The 22,733-nt window shown below is 40.0% G+C and overlaps 1 protein-coding gene and 1 long non-coding RNA gene across 4 annotated transcripts in view; both read right to left on the reverse strand.

Annotated features, from left to right (window-relative positions):
• The window catches only part of LOC140225307 (uncharacterized), a 197,936-nt gene that overhangs the window by 173,098 nt on the left and 2,105 nt on the right, over positions 1-22,733 (reverse strand). The gene's annotated exons all lie outside the window — the stretch shown is intronic.
• Positions 1-22,733, reverse strand: part of sbb (scribbler) — a 411,047-nt gene that overhangs the window by 119,011 nt on the left and 269,303 nt on the right. The gene's annotated exons all lie outside the window — the stretch shown is intronic.

The following is a 22,733-nucleotide window of genomic DNA, read 5'->3' on the forward strand; positions in this document are numbered from 1 at the left end:
AGCATGAATGTCTAGAACCGCCTATGACAACACTGATGTGCATAGGGAAACTAATGACACATACGTTGTTTTTAAACCGGGTCGGAATTTATAGGTCCAAATTGCAAAATGCCTAGTCCAATTGGAACTGCCCATATCATCCAAAAACCCCTACCTCTTTTTATCGTGTTTTCTCACCCGCTCTCACCTCCTCCCCCGCAATGGTCGCCACCATTTTTTCGGGTCCTAAAAGTGTCCCTCACGAGCCTCAAATCAGTGGCCATATTCTCCCTGTATAAAGACTCTACTTCGGAAGATGGCCGGAATATCAAGCGAGGGTCCCGAATCACTCCGCGACAACCTCGAGCCTCTCCGACGAAACCTAATCCCTCACCCCACGATCCGGATCCACGAGCAAAGGCGCCGACGAAACCGGGCCACTTCAAAAGGCAACAAACCGTCCATTAGTCCGCTTAATCCACGCGTCACCGTCCCCGCTCGAAGTCAACAGCGTCATCCCCCCACCCCCCCGGCGCCCAGATCCCTGTAAGGAGGGGGGGGGGGATTTAATAGCAGGAGTCAGATTTGATAATTAGTCGCTCGGGGTCGGGTGCGCGCGGTGCCGCGGTGGTGAAGAGTAATATTTTCACTCCCGAGCCCATTGTCGGCCGGGTCGAGAGCATAAAGGAGGGTCACTCTGAAAGGAAACATTCTTTTATTGTGCCGTGCTCAGGAAAAACGCCGTATGAACCTTCAGGCGTTGCCAAATTTCCTTTCATAAAACTCAAATTTCTTGGTAAACTTATGAATATTTTCCTCCCAATTTGTCAGATTATTTAGTTCGCAATTTCACCTGAAGCTCCTGAAAATTCCAAGAAAAATATTCATAACTTTCCTAAAGAATAAACATTTTATCGAAGGAAATTTGGCAACTCTCGAATTTTCATACGGCCTTCTTCCTTAGCACGTCAGAATTGTGTCACTCCTCGTCGATATCTTCAGGAATCTGCACCTTCACCACAAATGAAACAGAATAGATGTTTCCCTTTGATCGAGGGGAAAACGGTTGAGCGGTGCTAACGGCAAGATTCGCCTTCAATTTTGCAAGTATGCACCACGGGCTCCACCGCGTTCGAATAGTGGTATCAAGGCGCCTAACCCAAGTCCAGCCATTGATAGCCATTCACAAGATCTATATTTTATGAACATGAGTAGGAGTAGTTGATTCTTTGCACATTCTAGACAATTAATGTTTTTTTCTAATTATCATGATCAGTTTTGATTGTATTAAGTTAACCTTATCGTATAATTCTTTACTGCAGTTCAAAAAGAACAGATGTTTTCTCTTTGATCAAGAGCAAAGCTGAGTGGTCTCATCGGCAAGATTCTCCTTCATTTAGAGAAGTATGCAACACGGGCTCCCTCGAGTTAAAATAGTGGTATCAAGGCGCTAACCCAAGTCCATCCATTCCGGCATAGCATAGTACATCAAGCATAGCGCGGCAGAATACTTTCTTTCCGATTTTTCGGAGAATTTTGTGCGTAATTTGATCTAAAAAGTCAGAAAATTGCAAGGAAAAACATGCATGACTCTCTTCAAAAATGAATATTTTCTGAGAGGACATTTGGCAACTCTACAAGTTCATACGGCGTTTTTCCTTAGCACGGCGGTATTATGCGCCGCGTTGGCTGCGCTTCGCCCCTCGCTCCTCCACCCTGTCGCTTCGACTCGGCTCAACACTGCTTGGACCTTCAATTCCATGGTGGTATATGCGTAAAGGGGGTCATTTTCGGGTGGAGTTAAATGCTTTCAGACAGCAGGCAGGCGCATTGTGTCCGGGGGAAATCGAATGGGGCATGCCACACCGCTGATCCGCGGATCCTGCGCTAACCTCGATGCCAGATCACCTGATTTGAGCCTGAAATCAGGATTTGATCAGGATGTTTACTGCGGTTGGTAGTACACCGCCGCGCGTCGTTCCTTGGTCGTTACCCTGCAAAACAAGGTAACTTCCTTCTGCAGATGTTAAATCGACTCTAGCAATCCATTTTTATGAAAAGATGTCCGAGTGATTTTTGTCGAAAATGCTGATTTTAACGTGCGATCAGAAAAAAAAAATGAGCCCCCCTGATACCATCACATGCATTTTTCTTGGGGACAGTCTGGGAGACAAGAGCTGCATCTGACGCCATTATTCTGATTTCTTGTAGCGACTTTTATTTTCGGGTCTTGCGGCCATGAGCGGACGGTTTTTTCGGGAGGTTGATCCCGCACGCGTCATGTACACTGACGTCGTCGTCACGTACGACTTGATGAGAATGTCACGTGCCGAAAGAATCTGATCTGAATTGAATAACTGCCGTAGACAGTAAAGGATCACGATTATCCGAATCGTCGGTAGGAGACGTCGTTTCAATCGAACGTTTATTTTCTTCTCTGGCGGCACAACCTCTCACGAACCACGTCAGAAACGTTGAAATCTATCAAACGAATGATGGCTCATTGATACAAAAACTCCGGCTTTCAAGGGTGAAAATGTTCGATAGCTTCGAAAAAAATTACATGACCGTGACAAACTGCAGTAATCGGGATCACAGAATCGTTTTAATCTAAAGCGAGTTGAATACAGAAATTTAATAAATACGAAAATAATAAATTTCATTCGTGACTGACTAACTTGTTATAAAATGAGATTACAAAAGGACTAAGTTAACTGCAGCAAGGAAATCCAGTTCGAATTTCGGCGGCAGCTTCAATTTATTCCTCGCTTTTTTTCATACAGGTGATTAAAAACGAAAGATTAGCGCGAAGAATTCGCTTTCCTGCGGAGTTGACTCAAAAAACTAGTACGACCCAAAAGTTCGACAAGTCTTCCGGCGGTTGAGGCAAACCAGTTTACCCTGATTTTAAAGCAATTTCACCTTACTGTGAACCTTACTGAGTTGCATTAGAACACGATAATTGGCGTGAGGAAATGCCGAGAGGATCGATAATCATGCATAACTCACCGACTCCGACACTTCAGGTGCAATAAAAAACACATTTACCTGAAACACACAGAGAAAAATATGATTAATTAGTGGGAAAACGAAGGAGAAAAAGAAATTAATGGCAATTAATTATGTGAAATATCAAATGATAGGATGGAATAAATCGTCGTTTTTCCCACGAAAAGACGTAAGTTCATTTCGACGTTGCCAGATTTCCCACGTCTCGCCACTGCTGGCAACCAGTTTCGTACGTAAGGACTATACCACCGAGCTAAGAAAGAACGCCGTAGAAGCCACCAGACGTTGCCAAATTTCCTTCCTTACAATACGAATTATTAAGGAAATCGTTGAACATTTTCCCTCCAATTTTTCAGATAATTTTATGCGCTATTCATCTAGATTGCTTAGAAATTTAAAGAGAAAATATTCATTACTATCCTCGAAAACAACATATTATTGAAGGAAATTTGGCAACTCTCGAATGTAATAATTAGCAGTATCTCCTTAAGTCCTTATATTTGTCCTACTTCTTCATGGGGAGTCAAGGCCCAACTTTATTCAAAACGATGATCTGGCCTCATACGAAAGAAGACCGGAGAGCAAAATGTGACAAATTTTTAATTATAGTGAAACCCTAACCGGAGAAGAGACATTTCATATAATAAACCGTCCTTTGCATCAGTATTTTACTCTTTCTTTTTAATTGAAATGAAATGTGAGAGCATTTAATTTAGGTAGGCTTTATGCAATTAACTTTGCGTATTGGTGATTATATAATGCAAAGCGTTTTTAATTTATTTTTTTGGTTGCCCACAGACGTGACTTTTCAATTTAAGAATATAATACTTTTAATGAGTTTTGGGGTATCTCATTCGTTGGCACATTCTACTTAATCAGCATGATGACATTTACCCCTTGTTTTTCCTCTCATTTCCTTAATATTTTATGAGATTGGGGATTTAAATCCAACGTCTGTAACGTTAGGGTTGCCATCATTTCTTCAAATTCAAATTTTCCTGACTTTTTTGCTTTTTCCTTTACTTTAAAACTTTCTAATGGACCAATAGACAAGGTACGAATTTAAGCATTCTAATACATGTTTCTTGACCAGAATTTCACGTAAAACACGATGCGCACAACGAAAATTACCGAAATCAACTCGTTATGAAGATATTTAATGATTCTTGATGCGTGAATTCAAACCACCCGCTCATGAAAACTCAATGCTCTACGTGACTCACATCGCGCGCTAAACGTTATCATGACAGTCTCTGCGATATAAAAATCTGGCAACCTTAATCTTGACGCTTTAGCTCAGCTATTGCAAGTTGTTTATAGTTTGAACAGCACATGGTGGGAAATGAACATCGCTTGATTGAGAAGTTTGCTGAAACCGTTCTAGTGCACGATTTGACTCACGTAGAGCTTTGAGTTTCTTGTGAGCGGGCAGTTCAAACTCCTCGTAACCAATGTGAAATATAAACGTTAATATCTTCGTTAGGAGTTGATTTCGGTAATTTTCGTTGCGCGAATCGTGTTCTACGTGAAATTCTGGTCAAGAAACATGTATTAGAATGCTTAAATTCGTACCTTGTCTATTGGTCCATTCCCGGAATTTGTTGGATAGTGCGTAGCATCCTGGTGCGCAAAGGTTGGATGGAACGACTCACGAAATGTTAACCTGAGCCGTGGTATCGTTTTTGAAAGCTTAAAAAATATATTTCTTACGCAGATTGTGAAGTTCGGAGTATATTTCAGACCTCCCCGATGTGTTCATCGAGATTTTCGAGCCTTTACCTATAAAAATACTTTTCTTCTTTTGGCTTTAGCTGAAGTTTGCAACAAGCTCGATTGACGCCTGTTTGACAGACTAGTGTTAAAGGTTATCACTGTCGTGCTGAGTAAAAACGCCGTATAAGCATTCGAATGTTGCCAAATTTCCTTTCAGAAAATATTAATTTTCGAAGGAAACTATAAATATATTTCCTCAAAACATTCAGACTATTTGGATCAAGTTGCAGACGAATTTCTCAGAAAAATCGGAAGAAAATAAATACAGATTTTCCCGAAAATTCGTGATTTTCCGAAAGGAAATTCGGCAACGCCTGGTGGCTCTTACGGCATTCTTCCTTGGCACGGCAGAACAGTACTGCCGTGCTAAGGAGGAACGCCGTATGAACATTCGAGAGTTGCCAAATTGCGCTTGATAAAACCTGTATTTTGACAAAATGTATGCATATTTTTCCTTGAAATTTTCAGATATTTTGGATTAAATTGTGTAAAAAATTGTGTAAAAATTTGAGAAAATAATATTCACGATTTTCCCAGTAATTTCGGTTTTAAGGAAACTTGGCAACGTCTGAAGGCTCATACGGCGTTCTTCCTTGGCTCCAAAACCCCCGAAGAAGGCTTTCGCTTACGCGTTCGCGGTCCACGCGCGAACGGCCCGCGGGTTCGACGCCGGTTATCCTATCCCTACGGACGCCAGCATCTCCGAATAGAGACATTATAATACGGCAACAACCGCCGACAACTTTCACGACAAACGATTCTGACACCCGACGGCCCCGGCGCCTTCGCGCGCATGCGCCGCGACGCAGCTAATTGAACCGTTCCTTCCTGGAAGGGCCTCGACGCCTTGCTCTCGTGAGCTCCGAACGTCATCGAAGAACACGGAGACTAGGGTTCATGAGTTTACGGCGCTGGAGTCCTTTGAAGAATTTATCCGAATTGTGAACGTCGTCGTTTCAATCCGAGGACCCGATTAGCGTTGTTCCCGACCGAGCTTCGGACGGTTAATTGCCTCGAGTCGGTGCCAAAAAAAAAATGTACAGGGTGTTTCGGAAGTAAATGTCGGTTCTTCGTAGCTTGCTGCTGAGGGCAAAAGTTAAACTGGGTGAAGGAGGGAGGGGTGTTGGGCTAAGTGATATTCTATTCGGATAAACTTTTCTTTATATTATTTCACTTATTTGATATGGTTTATTAAATAGATTTTGATGATTATTGGGTTACAAATTAAGAAAGGTCTTTCGGCTTTTCATTTTTGGTTGATTTCTATTTTTCGTAAACTTAGCTGGTTAACTTTTGACAATTTATCAACATTGATAAAATTAATTCCAGGCTAACTTTAATTTGGGAGGCTCAGATCCTTTAAAGGGTACGCCTGCACATTTCTACATCTCTTGGATTTTTACGTTTCGCAACCACAAGTAGGAATGGTTGGCGATTATAAAATTGTCTTCAGAATTCATGTCGACGCGCGACAGTGAAGCTACCAGACCACGTATCTCGGTTAGCGACGTTGCAGCCTTCCTGTCATACTTCTTTTTTTTTTTTGAAATGAAATACTACTCACCTGAAAACTTACGAAGTTTTCCTTCTCTGTGCGAAGTAAACTCTCTGAAAACTGTGAGAAGTGATATCGATTTGTTCTCCTTCAAAAATATAAAATGGGAGCGGAGATTTTAATACACCACTAACGAGATGCCTGGTCTGGTAGTTTCACCGTTGATATTAATAATAACGATGACTCTTGTGCATAACAAAACAAAATATGGAAAAAAACACCCCTTTACGGCAGCTTTTCTTGCTCCTGTATTGGCTTCAACCAGATTATAGATAGAACGAGTCGACTTTAACAAGGTCTAAATTATTGATCACTTCACTTTCAGATCACCCTATGAAAATGTCCCAGCGCCGCTTATCGATCATGACTGGTTTGCATTCAATGGAGTAAAGTTTAAGCAATCCTTGTAATGAGCTTATCAAGTGCAGCTGCGACTTTTCGTTCGAGCATCTGATCATATCAGGAGGATTTTCATAATTTCTGAAAATGCCTCGTACGTTCATACTTGATGTGTAAATTCGTCATGTTGTTTCTCTCAGCTTCCTGAAAACCTATCGCCTTACACACCAACAACATATGTCGAAAGCACCTGCTTCTGAATTATCCTCCAAGATGATATGCGCAATTGCGCACTTTTCTACAGTGCTAAGTAAGAACGCCGTATGAGCCATCAGGATTTGCCAAATTTCCTTCGACAAATCACGAATTTTCAGGGAAAATGGTGAATATTTCTCTTCCGATTTTCCACAGGATTTAGTTAGCAATTCGATCTAAAAAGTAAGAAAATTTCAAGGGAAATAATTCAAAACTTTCTTCAAAAATAAATATTTCTAAAGGAGAAATTTGGCAACGTTCGAATGCTTCTACGGCGATTTTACTCAGCACGGCAGTTTTCTCGTCATCTCCATTGTTTGTTTTCCATTCGTGGAGCAGTTTCGTGAGATTTAACTCGAGCCGATTCACATTTTAGAGAACGTGTCGAAACCATCGTCACAGGTGGCGTTTTATCTCGAGGGGTTTTTTCTTTTTGCGAAAACCACGATACCGACACAACCGATAACTTCAACACTCCAAATTAAGAGCCAATCTTGCAGATATTTCAGCCGGCACTCACCTGCTTGAGAGCATGTTCCAACTCGGACGTTATTGAGCGAAAACAGTCTCTTTACACGGAGCATTCCGAAAAAACTCGTAGCTGCTCATTGAATTGTATTATCAGACGCGCGGTTTTTAAAATGTCTTCGTGTAGATAGGTCACGTTTGCTTGATATTACTGGTTGTGACCGGTGGCGAGACTGAAGTGGAATTTGTGGACTGTTCGTGTAAGAGTCATATTTCGCTCGGTTTTTTGTAGTTTTATTTTTATCGATTAGCAAGAATTACGACGAATGGCTTTGCGATGAGTGTCTTCGATAGTGTTCTTTTCTCCGCGCTCAATGGAAGTGGCTAGGCAGGCACAAGAACGCAGAATCATACGCGATTGAGAGGCTCTTACGAGTAACCAAAAATAGCATTCATTTTACTGATGAAATTGCATGCATTGGTTGGGGTTCAACACAGGATCGAACACGCATAAAGGGGGTAAAAAACAAGGATGGACTAACAACTGCAGCAGCAGAGAGTTATAGAGAAAAAAGTTCTTGGGCTCCTTGAAGAAAAAAAAAGAGAAAAGAAACCTGCAAAATTGAGAACATAATACGTAGTTTCCTCGACGAAGAAACGTAATTCCAATCCAAAGTTGCAAAATTGATTCAAACAATTAGGCTTTTGGCATGAATAAATTTGAGAAATTTTTGTCTAAAATATCTCTGATTTTCGCATCAAGTCAGAGGAAAAATTAGTCAAATTTTCAATTAGGATCCTCCTGATAAAAATGCAATTTACGAGGATAAATTTGGCAACATTGAAGTGTAATCACGTTCTCTCTTGGGAGGAACGACGAATAAAAACGAGAACTGTCACGATTTGAGTTTGTCACTTTGCATTCAAAACATTCTTGGAATCCAATCACAACCGAACACGATGTACAACTTACTTTTCGCGGTTGAGACGAAAAAGGTTATCGAAAGTTCAAAGGTCCTCGATGCCGAGTTCAGTATCAGTAGTTTAATAACCGTGTTGTTTCTGAGCGTTGATTTATTTACGACTTTTATCGATTTGTCGTTCACATGGAGCGCTTAAGTTCGTTCTGGAGCAGCGCGTGGACTGAAAAGACAAGTTTTAAGCGACAAAGCGTTCCTGGTAATAATTTTATTACATTTCAGCCTATGCAATTTACCGGTGAGCCACTGTCACTTCAGGATGTAAAATACTGTTCAAAAAAAAATATTCCAACGAATAAGGCAATAAAAAAGCTGTGTTTAAGTCCCAACCCATAATGAGCTTGTTCAGCAATTCGTAATTCTTGCATTTTTGGAAACTAGAGAGTGCACAGAGTTCACAGGAATTTTCCCCGATTTTTTTGAGCAATATTAACCCACGAAATACGAGTCCAAAAGTCCGTATTTTGGGCTCCCATTTAAACGCGCGCCGCTTGGCCCATCTCAAAATGGCGCCCATTTTCTCCGTCCGGCGGTGGCCACACTTTTGACCCGGCGTGCCGGCGAGGTACCTCTGCATGCCTCTGCCGTGTGTGGGTCGTATAAACAAACGAAGATTGATAACACAAATGATCCAAACAACTCGAAATCTCTTAATTTTAATTAATTTAAACCCATTTTCGACTTCAACCAAGCATTTGGCAATAATATTCATCGTATTTTACAGCCAGGAGCCACGGCCTATCGGCTCATTTTAAGGTGCATTCTGAAAATCAGTCTTACAAGTCCAGTGTCCAAACCCAGACTTTCTTCTTTTACTTTTTTTGACCATTCTCTTTTCATTTTCGCCTCAAATCAAATGTTTTGCAGTTTCTTTGTCTTAAGTATGTGGTCCTGAATTCATTCAAGAGTTAAAAGTTCACCATTCATTTAGTATTATAGCCTTTTAACCTCTCAAGCTTTACCGATATGATCTCATGCAGTTCGAGGTTTCTTTGGCCCAAACCAAGTGATTACACATCTGATGTGTGTCTTATGGCTCTTCAAATTCGCAGTTTAGAACTAAATCAGAGACTACAGTTACTTAATCCAGTTCTGCTCTCTTGCTCAATGTTTGTCATAAGTGTTTGTTCGTGTCTGTTCTTTATAAGTGACCACTGTAGTGCATATACACAGTTATGCTATCGGTACAGGTATTATTTCTTGTTTTCTACAGTCAGGACTTTCTCTTAAGCGCAATAATTTACCAAAGAAATTCACCTAGTTGCGTAAATAATTTGGTGTATAGATATTCTGTTAATGTCTCCTTGCGGTGATTCAAAGTTTCTGAGATCTATCACAAGTGGATTCTGCATTTAGACGGTCACTCTTGTCTGATAAAATTACTGCTCTAGAAGCTTCAAATTTATACTTTGATCTCTGATTCATCACTAAATGACACTCATGCGGTGTCATTTATCTTTAATCAGTTCAAAGCTATTTCGACAATGAATCATCAAAGGTCCGATCGAAGAAGGAATTTTCTGGTGAGAGCTGCGACTGAACCGACATCACAACTCTACTATCGAAAGCATCAACCAAGACATGATCATTCGTCTGGAAGTGGAAATATTTTGCAACTAATCAGCAGGCCGATTATTGAAGGCTTAGAGCAACCTGACAAGACATCAAATTCGAATATATTGCATGGATATGATAGGGCTATGTCTTTTCATGTCGGGCTGACATAGTTTCAATAATCGGGCAGCTGGTAGTTTAACAGGTAAGATTTGTAAAGTCACTTAGGTATCACAAGTTACATTCGCATCTCTTGTGGTACAGTTTTTGTAAGTATGCTTACCTTTGTGGAGATTAATTGATAACAAAACGAGCATATCAATGTCATAGCCTAACTAGAAAACCACTAACGTAGATTTACAAAGTTTCAGACTTTCTGTTTCTCTTCGATTATAAAATCATGCAACGAATGTTACAAATGTCATCCCCAGATAACCTTAACCATGTTCCTGACTTATACTTATGGGAGGATGTAATTCTATGTCTTTTCAAAATCCTTCCATCCATCTGTACCTGAGAAATTCAGTAAACCAGCCGACTTTCGGACTTTTAACAAGAATCGTTGGCAACTTTACCATTGAAATGATTCTTAGGTGTTTTTGAACAAAGGGATTTTATTAAAATGTTTGTTGGACAGGTTTGATTCACCCTGAATTCTTAAATAGAGAGAAAAAAAAAATATTTTCTTCACTCTAGGAAGACATGAAACTGACCAAGCTGTAGGTAAGTAAGTAGTTTTTGATTACTTCATTCCATGAAATATGATGATCCTTGTTTCTGCAGGAAACACAACATACTAGCAGGAATCCTCAAATAAATTTTCTGTCTTGTACAATATCTGTTGATACTTAAGTATTTGATGATACCTATGAAGTACAAAATTTCTGAAAAAACCCTGGGAATACCAGCAGAGTCGTCTCCAAATTTTCTCTCAGGAACAAGACTAAAAATTGTGGAAGTTTCCTAAGAATGCTCTCAAGACAAATTTACGTATTATTCATAGATGAAGTGTAGCCTGCTACATATCATGTCGTATTCCTCTTCAAATATACATGCAGGTGAGTAGATTTTGAAATTTTGAGCGCACAATTTGCTCATGAAAGAAGCGAGCACTACCATGATTTCCTCTTACCATTACCACTTCGATAAATTTTTATAAGTTGATGCTTTTGAAAGTAGAGTTGTGATGTCGGTTCAGTCGCAGCACTCACCAGAAAATTCCTTCTTCGATCGGACCTTTGATGATTCATTGTCGAAATAGCTTTGAACTGATTAAAGATAAATGACACCGCATGAGTGTCATTTAGTGATGAATCAGAGATCAAAGTATAAATTTGAAGCTTCTAGAGCAGTAATTTTATCAGACAAGAGTGACCGTCTAAATGCAGAATCCACTTGTGATAGATCTCAGAAACTTTGAATCACCGCAAGGAGACATTAACAGAATATCTATACACCAAATTATTTACGCAACTAGGTGAATTTCTTTGGTAAATTATTGCGCTTAAGAGAAAGTCCTGACTGTAGAAAACAAGAAATAATACCTGTACCGATAGCATAACTGTGTATATGCACTACAGTGGTCACTTATAAAGAACAGACACGAACAAACACTTATGACAAACATTGAGCAAGAGAGCAGAACTGGATTAAGTAACTGTAGTCTCTGATTTAGTTCTAAACTGCGAATTTGAAGAGCCATAAGACACACATCAGATGTGTAATCACTTGGTTTGGGCCAAAGAAACCTCGAACTGCATGAGATCATATCGGTAAAGCTTGAGAGGTTAAAAGGCTATAATACTAAATGAATGGTGAACTTTTAACTCTTGAATGAATTCAGGACCACATACTTAAGACAAAGAAACTGCAAAACATTTGATTTGAGGCGAAAATGAAAAGAGAATGGTCAAAAAAAGTAAAAGAAGAAAGTCTGGGTTTGGACACTGGACTTGTAAGACTGATTTTCAGAATGCACCTTAAAATGAGCCGATAGGCCGTGGCTCCTGGCTGTAAAATACGATGAATATTATTGCCAAATGCTTGGTTGAAGTCGAAAATGGGTTTAAATTAATTAAAATTAAGAGATTTCGAGTTGTTTGGATCATTTGTGTTATCAATCTTCGTTTGTTTATACGACCCACACACGGCAGAGGCATGCAGAGGTACCTCGCCGGCACGCCGGGTCAAAAGTGTGGCCACCGCCGGACGGAGAAAATGGGCGCCATTTTGAGATGGGCCAAGCGGCGCGCGTTTAAATGGGAGCCCAAAATACGGACTTTTGGACTCGTATTTCGTGGGTTAATATTGCTCAAAAAAATCGGGGAAAATTCCTGTGAACTCTGTGCACTCTCTAGTTTCCAAAAATGCAAGAATTACGAATTGCTGAACAAGCTCATTACTCGTAGCAGCGGACCGATGCAGTGATCAAACAATTAAACATTCGTCACAGATCTGATTCAATTTTTTCAAACTAGGGCCTCGGTGGGTCTGACGCAATCCTTCATTCAAAAGTTGGTTTTTACACCAGACATTTTTGAAGGTAGCATAAAGTTTCATTGAGTTTTTGGTGCGGATTGGGGCAAAAAAGTTTTTTAATCCACTCTTTACTCAATCGCGTGATGAAATGGGGGAAAAAACTGAAGGAAAAAAAAACGCAAAAATATGTTGCGAGAGTGCTAAATGTGAATGATGCGTATTCGATTTTTTTGCTCGCTGTTTTCTCTAGGTCGAGCATGAATGGAAAAACTTCTGAACGAGTCAACAAGGCTCGAAATATCGCTGACAAAAAAGAACGGCACTGTAATGTGTTCACTTAATTTGAGGAAAATAAGTAAAATGTGATTTGGGAGATTTTTGCACACGTAAAATGGTGCGTGAATCCGGTAAACACGGTTGAAATATGTAATGTAAGTGTTTAAGGCTAATTGTTCACATTAGCTTACACTCACACTATCATGCAGCAAGCGCGTGTTTCTGTTTCGTTCGTTTACATTTAACGGTCTCCTAATCTAACGAAGTTGTTTAAATTGATTATCGGGGTTATCGAAAAGGCATGTTTAGCCAATTTGCGTGGTTAAAGTATTGAGATCAGGAAATAACAAGTATAGTAAAACGGTACTGGTGAGATTCCTCGAACTACGTAAAGCAATAGAATTAATTTCAACAGAGCAAACTTTATTCTTCGCAATTTTTTGTTTCGTTAAGGAAGCGACCTGCAACTTCAAATGAAAATTAAGTCGTGACAACTAAGGTATAAGTACTTATTATTGATTGACAGGACTAAATACAATTATCATGATACGTTAGATTCCGTAACTACAACTGACAATTTACAAGGCATGAGTAGCTTGAGTGGAGGATTTGCGATTTAAGTACTTTTTCGTGCGTAAAATTTCGCGGGAGACCCGATGATGCCACCGATTTTCTCAGAAATCAACTTCAAAGCTCAAAAAAAGCTCTTAAAGTTGAGGACGTGATAGAGCGGATATCCAACCCTACCCTGAGAGTCCGCGTCTATGCCTAGTCAAACTCAGCATGCAAAGATAGGGAGCAAATAGATTAGCAGAGTTACCATATTTTCAGTTTTAGAGTCCTCAAACAAAATGGCAACCCTGTTAATGTATCTGCTCACTATCTTTCCATAAAGAGTTGGTCTTGATATAGATATGGACTCTCCGGATTGAATGACAAATCCCCTCTATTACTGCCTCAACTTTGACAGCTTTTTATGAGTAGGTAATCAAGTAGTTTTAGCGGCTCTGGTGCTTGCACTAGAGCTGCTATTCCGGACGGTCCCAGCTGGGGAGTATCAATGCAGCATGTTACATTGTAGAGACCGCGCGTTGGTTGATGGGAATCGGCGCCATTTTCGGCTATGTTCCTTGTCATGACTTTATTTTATTGCATACTGTTTTATTGTTAGTCAATGCTATGTTGTGTATTGTATTTTTGGAATCATGGTGATACAGTCAACAATTCAAAACTTGTTTGTGCTTTTATCTCGTGATGGAAAAAATGTACTTTACGTTCAAAATTTGAAAATTTGAATTTTAAAGTTTTCGCGGTTAAGGAAGCTTTAACCACTGGGTTGGAGCTTCCTAGTCATTTACTCGATATCAGCTGATAGCAAACAAAGGTTACCAGGGAAACCGTAAACGTCTAACAACTATCGTGGCCATTGGGGCGATTATTGAAATGATATCGACTGTATGTCGCCGCTTACGACAGGACATAGCCCTATCTTAACTGTGTAATATATCGCAATTCGATATTGTTTTGATTTTTAAAAGGAGCAATTCATTCATACAGTTCCGATTAGTTTTGGCGAACGGGCCCTTAACCTACGGCACTCGGCTCATGGGAATTTTTTAACTCTAAATTTTTTAACCTAACTCTTCCATTCCGGGAACATATTTATTGAAAACGGCGACTTTTTCAACAGTCCTATTTTTATCTACAACATCTAAGTGGCCCTTCATAATCATTTAATTTTGGCCCCTGGCCAGAAAAAGGTTCGGAAATTGCAGTGATTTTGCCGAAAATGCTGAAGTAAGTAAATTTGGGCATTTTTTTTCCTTCTTCAAACTCTGTGGAGAAGCACTTCTCCTCCAGTACATCTATTTTTTTACTTATCTCTCGCAAGGTACATTTACAGAAGGTGTGTTCCAGTATTAACAGTTCAGATTCGTGGTTTTTTTATTATAACGCTTATTTCGGAAAGCAATTATTACATTGTTCAATTCTACTGACTTTCAACACTCGATTATACTCCCGGCAAATTCTGCAGCAGCGTTTCAAATGTTGACTCTAATGCTTCCAACAGCCATCCGATGTCTAAGGGTTTATCCCTAGATTTAGGGATTTTCCGGAATTTCCAGGGATTTAGGGATTTTTCAGGAAATCTAGGGATTTTTTTTTGATGAGGTAAAGTTACCAAAAATCAACTTTTTAACCTCAATTCTAGCTTCGACAATCGAAAACATTTTTTCATCTATATTTTGTAGGCCTTTTTGGCAACACTATTTTCCCCGCAAATAAGCCGGAAATTAAAACGATTGCGTCCTTCGATGTACTTGACATTCAACTGCATTCAACCTGTTAATAATAAGAAATCAACTAATATTCTTTCATTTTATTGGTCTGGATTAGCACTGCTTTCAGAGAGCGCCAAAATTCAAACGAGCCAATCAGATTTAAATATTGCAAATCGCTACATCGAATGACATCATGATTCTTCGTTAAAAATGGCGCTTTTTGCAAAATCTAGGGATTTTTTAAGTATATTTGAGCAAATCTGGGGATTTAGGGATTTTTAGCGAAATCTAGGCATTTTTTTTCTTCCCCGCTAGGGATTTAATATCGGAAGACTGGCTTCCAGTATCGTAGCGTTGATCGTCGCTGATGTCGAAATGGAACCTAATGCCGGACTTACTGTAACACCTCCATTCCTCAATTCCGGTGAGGAATACGTCTCTACCCTTAACTCAATATAAATATACAAATTGATAAGTGAGTGCTTTAGTCTCCTGAAAACAGAATTGCGAAACTTAAAATTGGAGAAAAATGATGAGTAAATGAAAAAATGGAACCAATTGATGGGATATGTCGCATGCCATTCTGACACAAAATATGGCGTCTATCGAATCACCTTAACTAAATAAAATAACCAAATTTTCAACTCTCAAACTATCAACTATCAACTATCAAATTTCAAACTATCAAAATTTCCAACAATGACAAAAATGATTGTAATATACCTATAATGTAATGAAATATACACGCTCTAATCATTTAATTTGTATTACCTTTATGTTATGTACCTACATGTTATACTATTTTTCTAATAAATTTTGCCAACATGCTTTTCAATTCAGTCTACAACATTTCATTCCGACGTGGCAATAATGATTTATAATGCCCCTAATCCATTAAAATGAATTACAATAGTAATGCCGCATTATAATGTCGTATTATACATCGCAACGATTCATGTCCTACTGATTATTGATTATTGTAAGATGAATTCTGTTTTCTCTGATTGTATGTTTCATACGTGCGAAGCAAGTACGGGTCACTAGAAACGTGGTTCGTACGGGTGGCTGATGAAATTGATCTTCGAATACCTTTTGATGAGCTAGGGAAATGGAACCATCTGCATCTCATGGACAATAAATAGTTGCCGTAATTAAGGTCATCCCGTGATTAAGGTGCCGTGATTTAAGTCATAAATTCTTCATCTAATTCTTGATTCATCTCCAAAATGTCTGCTAAAGCTTTCATGCGCTTCTCCTTGTATGCATGAATGAGCAAATTGGGTATCGAACAAGCGGACACTTTTTGAAAATTTAGATGATTCTGGACAATATCGTACAGAAGTCCACGAGCTGCAGATAGAACCATTACCTCTAGCTCATCAAAAGTTATTCGAAGATCATTCAACAACCTCTTTGACAAGTTGCAAAAACTTTTCGTTAACAATAGTGTCACACGGTACTAGGAATATTTACTATTTAACGAACCTTATATTTCCCTGACTTAGTCCTAAATTATAGAAGTATGCGTTACTTTTCCAGCAATCCAAAAAAACAATTATACAAAAAACCAATTCCTACACTTTCAGATATAAAAATGCAAATTTTTTGCAGCCTCGCTAAACGACTTATCAACCAGAGATTTTTTAGGAAGCGGACCTCCAAAGAGCTTTCAAAATTAAAAGTATACAACAAGTGATAATGCCATGTATTCGCCATATCAAAGCCCAATACACATTTATACACCGGCTACGTAAATCTGCTAAGTTACAAAACATGAATCGACAGTTGTCGGATTGTACATAAATGACAAAATGTGTCTAGGCCCTCATTCTTGACTACAACTACTGCCCCCAGAGCCGCTCTCCGACGCCAATGCGTTGGAGCTTCCTGCTTGTTTTGAATCCAGAGAAAATCAGTGGCACACCGCACAATCGTATTTCTCGCGAAATTTTTTGAAGGGATCAGAATTTAGCTCGCGAATTCTTGACACATGCAAGAGCTCTATTGTAGAAAACAAATTACCTTGTTTTTGGACGCATCTGGACTCGAAATTCATTCAACTTTAATCTCTCTCTATCCCTCCCTTTTCTTTCGATTGGAGCAGGATGCCTCTTCATGCTCACAAAACTTTTAGCAAATTTTACATAGGAATCAGTACTTAAATCACAAATTCCTGACACATGCAAGAGCTCTATTGTAGACAAAAATTATTTGTTTTTAGACCCATCTACACTCGAAATATATTTAACTCTTTTACTTCTCTCTTTCCTTCCCTATTTTTCGATTGGAGCAGGATACCTCTTCATCCTTACAAAGCTTTTGCAATTTTTACATAGGAATTCAGTACTTAAATCCCAAATTCCTGACACATGCAACAGCTCTATTGTTGACAAAAAAATATATTGTTTTTAGACCCATCTACACTCGAAATTTATTTAACTCTTTTACTTCTCTCTTTCCCTCCTTTTTTTTCGATTGGAGCAGGGTTCCTCATCGCGCTCACAAAGCTTTTTGTCGAGTTACCTCCGTAGACGGAGCATCAGAGGACTTCAGACAAATCGTCGCTCCTCTAGCGTAACACGTATCTCGATTTCCACATAAGCTCCAGAAAGCATTGATTTATATGTAAAACAAGGCTCACGTTGAGATTGAGATACGCCCTTTGAGGTTCGACGAAATGCAAGAGCATCTCCATACCGCAGATTCACTCTACTCGGATCCTTCACGGAATGCTAAGCACAGATGTAAGAGAATATTTCACTTAATAGAAAAAGGGCCGAGGGAGGGGGAGGGGGCAGGACGGCGGGGGTGATGAGAAAATCCGGATGCGACTCGAGTCAAACGACACCGGAGAAACAAGCCAATTACGGGACTTCACAATGCGGCTGAAACACAATATCGGGGGGAGATGGAAGCGCCAAGGGCCGTGGAAGGGGGGGGGGGGGTAGCGAGGAAGGTGGGCTCGCTCCAAGCTCCAAGTTGCCCCTTGCAAGCCCCGCACCCATACTGCTATACCGCCGGGCTAAGGAAAAACGCCGTAAGAGTTTTGTCATTCCATTCCATAAGATTGGTTCAAATAATTTGATTTTTCACAAAAAAGTATGCGCGCAATTTTCTTCCAAAATTTTTCGATTTTTGCAAGACATCCGCAGAAAAAAACTGTATCATTTTCAGTTAGAAATTGCCCAAGATTCTACGGGTTAACATGCAATTCGTGCAGGAAAATTTGGCAAAGTTGAAATTCAGTTACGTTCTTTCGTGAGAGAAACGGTGAGTTAGGAATCTTTTCCGACGATGATACATTGACGCCCCAGATATGGAAAAATTTACACTACGTGTGTACTTATTCACACCTGCTTTCACAATTTATAACGCGGGCCAAGATGGAGAGAGCGTGGAGGGAGATCTCTCTTCGCCTTTTTCTCATCGCCGTGACGTCATCCAAAACGTGAGTTTGGGTCAATGTGGATCTGTCACCATTTTAAAAAATTTTCAACAAAACATAGGTAAATTGAGGCGATTAGGAGATACTCATTCAAGTGTGAATTTTCTCTATTCGCCATGATTTCAATCAAGATGTTTCATCAAAGGAAACATACGCGTCATTATAATGCGTAAATTAGATTGACGCACAGACACCACATTTCAGCGATTCAGCGAACGACGAAGCGAGAATGGAATGATAAAACTCGGGAGAAATAAAACAGCTTAAGAGGCGGAAAATGGGTTTTCAACAACGCCGACCACACAAGACACAGTATAGACGTATCTGTGCGAAATAATCCGATAAAAGCATTTTTGAGGCAAGATCAGCCGATGCAAACCTAGCTTTTCCTTTCCTGCCAGATTTTATGACTGAGGACTTTTAATCCGGCTATGAGCATAAAAATCTGCTTGCAAGTATCCATCTTAAAGTAGAATAATTTTAGAGAAGTCTCTTAAGTGTTCCTCGGATAAGGCACTTACTTCAAGAAAAAAAAGAAAAAAATATACATAATTCATGCATCTCGCGAAGATCATATTCGACAAAGAGGATTGAATTTACGATCGGCATGGTCAGAAATTTTGTTTAGCTTCAGTTACGAGATACTTCTGCCATTAAAGAATTTTGCGTTCTTTTGATTCCTAACTTCGTTCATGAATACTGCATGGTCCAGAGCTTTCAATCGACGTTTAGGTCCTAATAACTTGTGTGAACAATAAATGAAAACGAATTCGAAAGATCCATGAGATTTGAGACTTTTTTGATGACCAATTTTAATTAATAAACACACTTAACTCACACAAAATTTAGTCATGAGCTTATGTTCCAATGTTTTGGTTTGAACCACTCGCAAAAATGGCGTAGCCACTAAATCAGTCTATCGAGTTCAATGAAAATTAGGTGTTTTTCGATAAGAGGGCGTGCGAGACAAGACTTTCAATGCTGGTGACATTATGAAACGTGTAGTTCTTTAATTGCAAGTAACTTATCCGACAGTTTTACTAAAATATTTTCCCTGAATCGGTTCCGCGTTTTTTTTTTTTTTTTTTTTTTTTTTGATATTGTAAGAAAGTAAGTCGACTGGGAATATTTTCATTTGCCGAAAACGCTATGAAAAATTGCACAATCTTAGCAGCACTGCATGCTTTTTATACCCTTTTACTGAAACAGCCCTCAATAAACTCACTGGAAAGAAAACACAATGGATCTAGAGTCCAGACTCTTGAAAACATTGACAAGAAAATATACTCTCGATTCAATCAGATTTTTGCTTAAATCAAAAGGAAATCCGCTCAAATTAAGAGGCTTGATTCCTGATCTAAGCAAAAATCCGATCGAATCAAGAGTATTTTTTCTTGTCGATGTTTTTAAGAGTCTGCACTGGTAAAAAAAACCTCTTGGTTCAAGAGTGCAGTTTCTTGTCGCCGGATTTAAGAGTCTGGACTCTTGTTTCAATGCAAAATCCGCTTGAATCAATGCAAAATCCGCTTGAATCAACGCAAAATCCGCTTGAAACGAGAGTTCAAGACTCTTAAATTCGGCGACAAGAAACTGCACTCTTACGTCAATGCAATGCGGCATTGGTCCAAGAGGTTTTTTTAGCAGTGTGGACTCTAGATCCGCTGTGTTTTTTTTCCGGTGAATTCATAATTCCTGACAAATCTGGCAACGTCGCGGGGCCGCTAGGGGGAGCGATTCGAGATGAATAAGCTCGTAACCTTCCGATCGAGTGGGGTCCATCGCATCGCATCGGCCGGCAAGAGCATCCAGCATCCAGCATCTCCTCTAATCTGAAGGATCTGGAGTCTGCGGGGCGGAGGGCATTGCGGGGCGGGATTGCCTAACAGCTATGATAATTATTATGAATAGCGAATGGGGAATGGGGATTGGGTCCCGGGTCCGCGGTCCTGGGCGCTTAACAATGTTCCTTTTGTGGCGTGTCGTCCTTTGCGATACATCGAATGATCCCCCATTTAAACCTATGGAAAAGGATCGATAAATAGGGTGCTCGGCACCGACACCTTAATAATCGATTCTTTACCATAGCTTCAAATGGGGAAGAATCGATACTCGATCATTCACGCCTCGCTACTGGCGAGCAGTTCCACCGACTTCGGAAGCGTCGCTGCCGGGATAGGGAAAAACGCCGTATGGACGTTCGATAGTTGTCAGTTTTCTCTCGAGAAAATTTTGATTCTTGTGGACGGATATGATCATTTCTCTTTGACATTTTCAGGTTCTTTGGGTTGAAGTACGAAAAGAATTCTTTGAAAAATTGGAGGGCAGGTATACAAAAACCTGCTTGCGATAATAAAGTGTACCGAGGAATATTTGAAAACACCGAGAGGCTCACACGGCGTTTTTCCTCGGCAAGGCTGCTCGGTCCAGATGCAAATCTCCTCGCTGTCCAACGCGAAAAATCCAGACAAACTTGTTACAGCGCTCCTGCAATCCGAAGCACTGAGATCAAATATCTTAGCCGACAGAAACATGTAACTTTTTTTACATTCGTTGACTTTCTCTAAACTGTGGACAAAATATCCATGTTTAGAGATCAAATTATATGAAAAATAGTGGCTGCTTAAAAAAAGTCGAGCCTTAAAAAGGACCAGATAGGGTAAACAGTTGGAAGATTAGTGAAGTTTAGGTGATTCGTAAATGTGTCCGAAATTCCCTTACTGGAAAAAAAATACATTGGATCTAGAGTCCAGACTCTTGAAAACTTTACAAGAAAAAATACTCTTGATTCAATCAGATTCTTGTTTAAACCAAAGGAAATCCGCTCAAATTAAGAGGCTTGGTTCTTGATTTAAGCAAGAATCCGATTGAATCAAGAGTATTTTTTCTTGTCGATGTTTTTAAGAGTCTGGACTCTAGATCCAATGTGTTTTTTTTTTTTTTTTTTTTTTTTTTTTTTTTTTTTTTTTTTTTCCAATGCTGCATCTTCCCGGTCGCCACAAATTCCCTGTCTTTCCCGGTATTCTGGACCGCCGTCAACCCTGCTATTGTGACCACCGTCTAAACCAATAGGCTCCCTCCGTTTATCATTATTTTCTTAGTCTATAAATGTCAATAATCAGATGGCTGTGGCGGGAAATAGACAAAGCCTCAGGCGCTGGCTCGCGGAACAACGTCCTGGATGCACCCGACACCGTTGCTTGCGCAGGCTTCCAGCCGGAATGATTGGCATTCCGTTGAGCAAACAGACTAAACGGAGGGCGAAAGCTGATGGATGCGCCCACCGCGGCGACGGCGACTGGGATCGGGCGCGAGTGGGGTACCCCCTTTACTCGAGAGGGGCGTGAGAGGGAGAGAAGGGGGTATTAACGAAGCGTCGCAACGGAAAGCTCGTCTGTCAGCAAATCACACGGGCTAATTACAGAGGAGGAAGCCGCGCCGGGCCGAGAGCCCCGCTCCAGACATGCGACCGAGTCCCGGTACTGCAACCGCTCATTCCCGCCTGTGTTGCCGGTTGCTGCCACCGGAACTTTCGTACACCGCCGATAGCGACACCACGTCAATAAGGTTTTCAAACGGAGACAATATATTAATTTTCATGACCCAGCATTGGAGCGAGAATGGACATACTTCATGATTCGGATCACCTAATTCTTCGGAACTTCCGCAGCCATTCCAAGGAATGTTGGTTGAAAATAAAAGAGAGGAAAAAAATAAGGGGTTATAAAAAGAAGGGATCCCTAAAAATATTCAAACATTCTGCCAAAACGGATTCTTCACACTTGCGGCAGGTAAAGACTCCATACACAGTCTTCAGAAAGAGAACTGCGCTCTGAATACAAAAATACGAATACGTACAGTGCTTCACGGTTCGTCCCGTCGTTTTCCAGACGAGAGAACGCAACTCCGTTCCAAGGTTGCAAAATTGGCTCAAATAATTTAATTTTTTACAAGAATGTATGCGTGCGATTTTCGTCTGAAACTGTCAAATTTTTACAAGACATCAGAAGAAAAGCTGTAAAATTTTCAGTTGGAGATGCCCAGGATTCCCCTGGTAAAAATGCAATTCGTGCAGGAAAATTTGGCAGCACTGAAATTTAGTTACGTTCTTTCGCAAAGGAAATGAAGAGCTATGGGCTATGAATTTGATCTGAAAGTGAAAGAAGTATCATTGTTTACCACGTACTGAAAGACTTTAACTTAGTTTAACAACAGGACGTTAGAAGTACGAGCAAGTTTCGAGCGATCCTGTAACATGCCCTACTCCCTGCTATCTCAGGAGGAGCTTTGTATAATCAGATGAACGATTGCCCGAAAAAAGAGACAATTAACCAGAATTGATT

This window comes from Bemisia tabaci, chromosome 8 (genome assembly GCF_918797505.1).
Source record: "Bemisia tabaci chromosome 8, PGI_BMITA_v3".
NCBI classification, from domain to species: Eukaryota; Metazoa; Arthropoda; class Insecta; order Hemiptera; family Aleyrodidae; genus Bemisia; species Bemisia tabaci.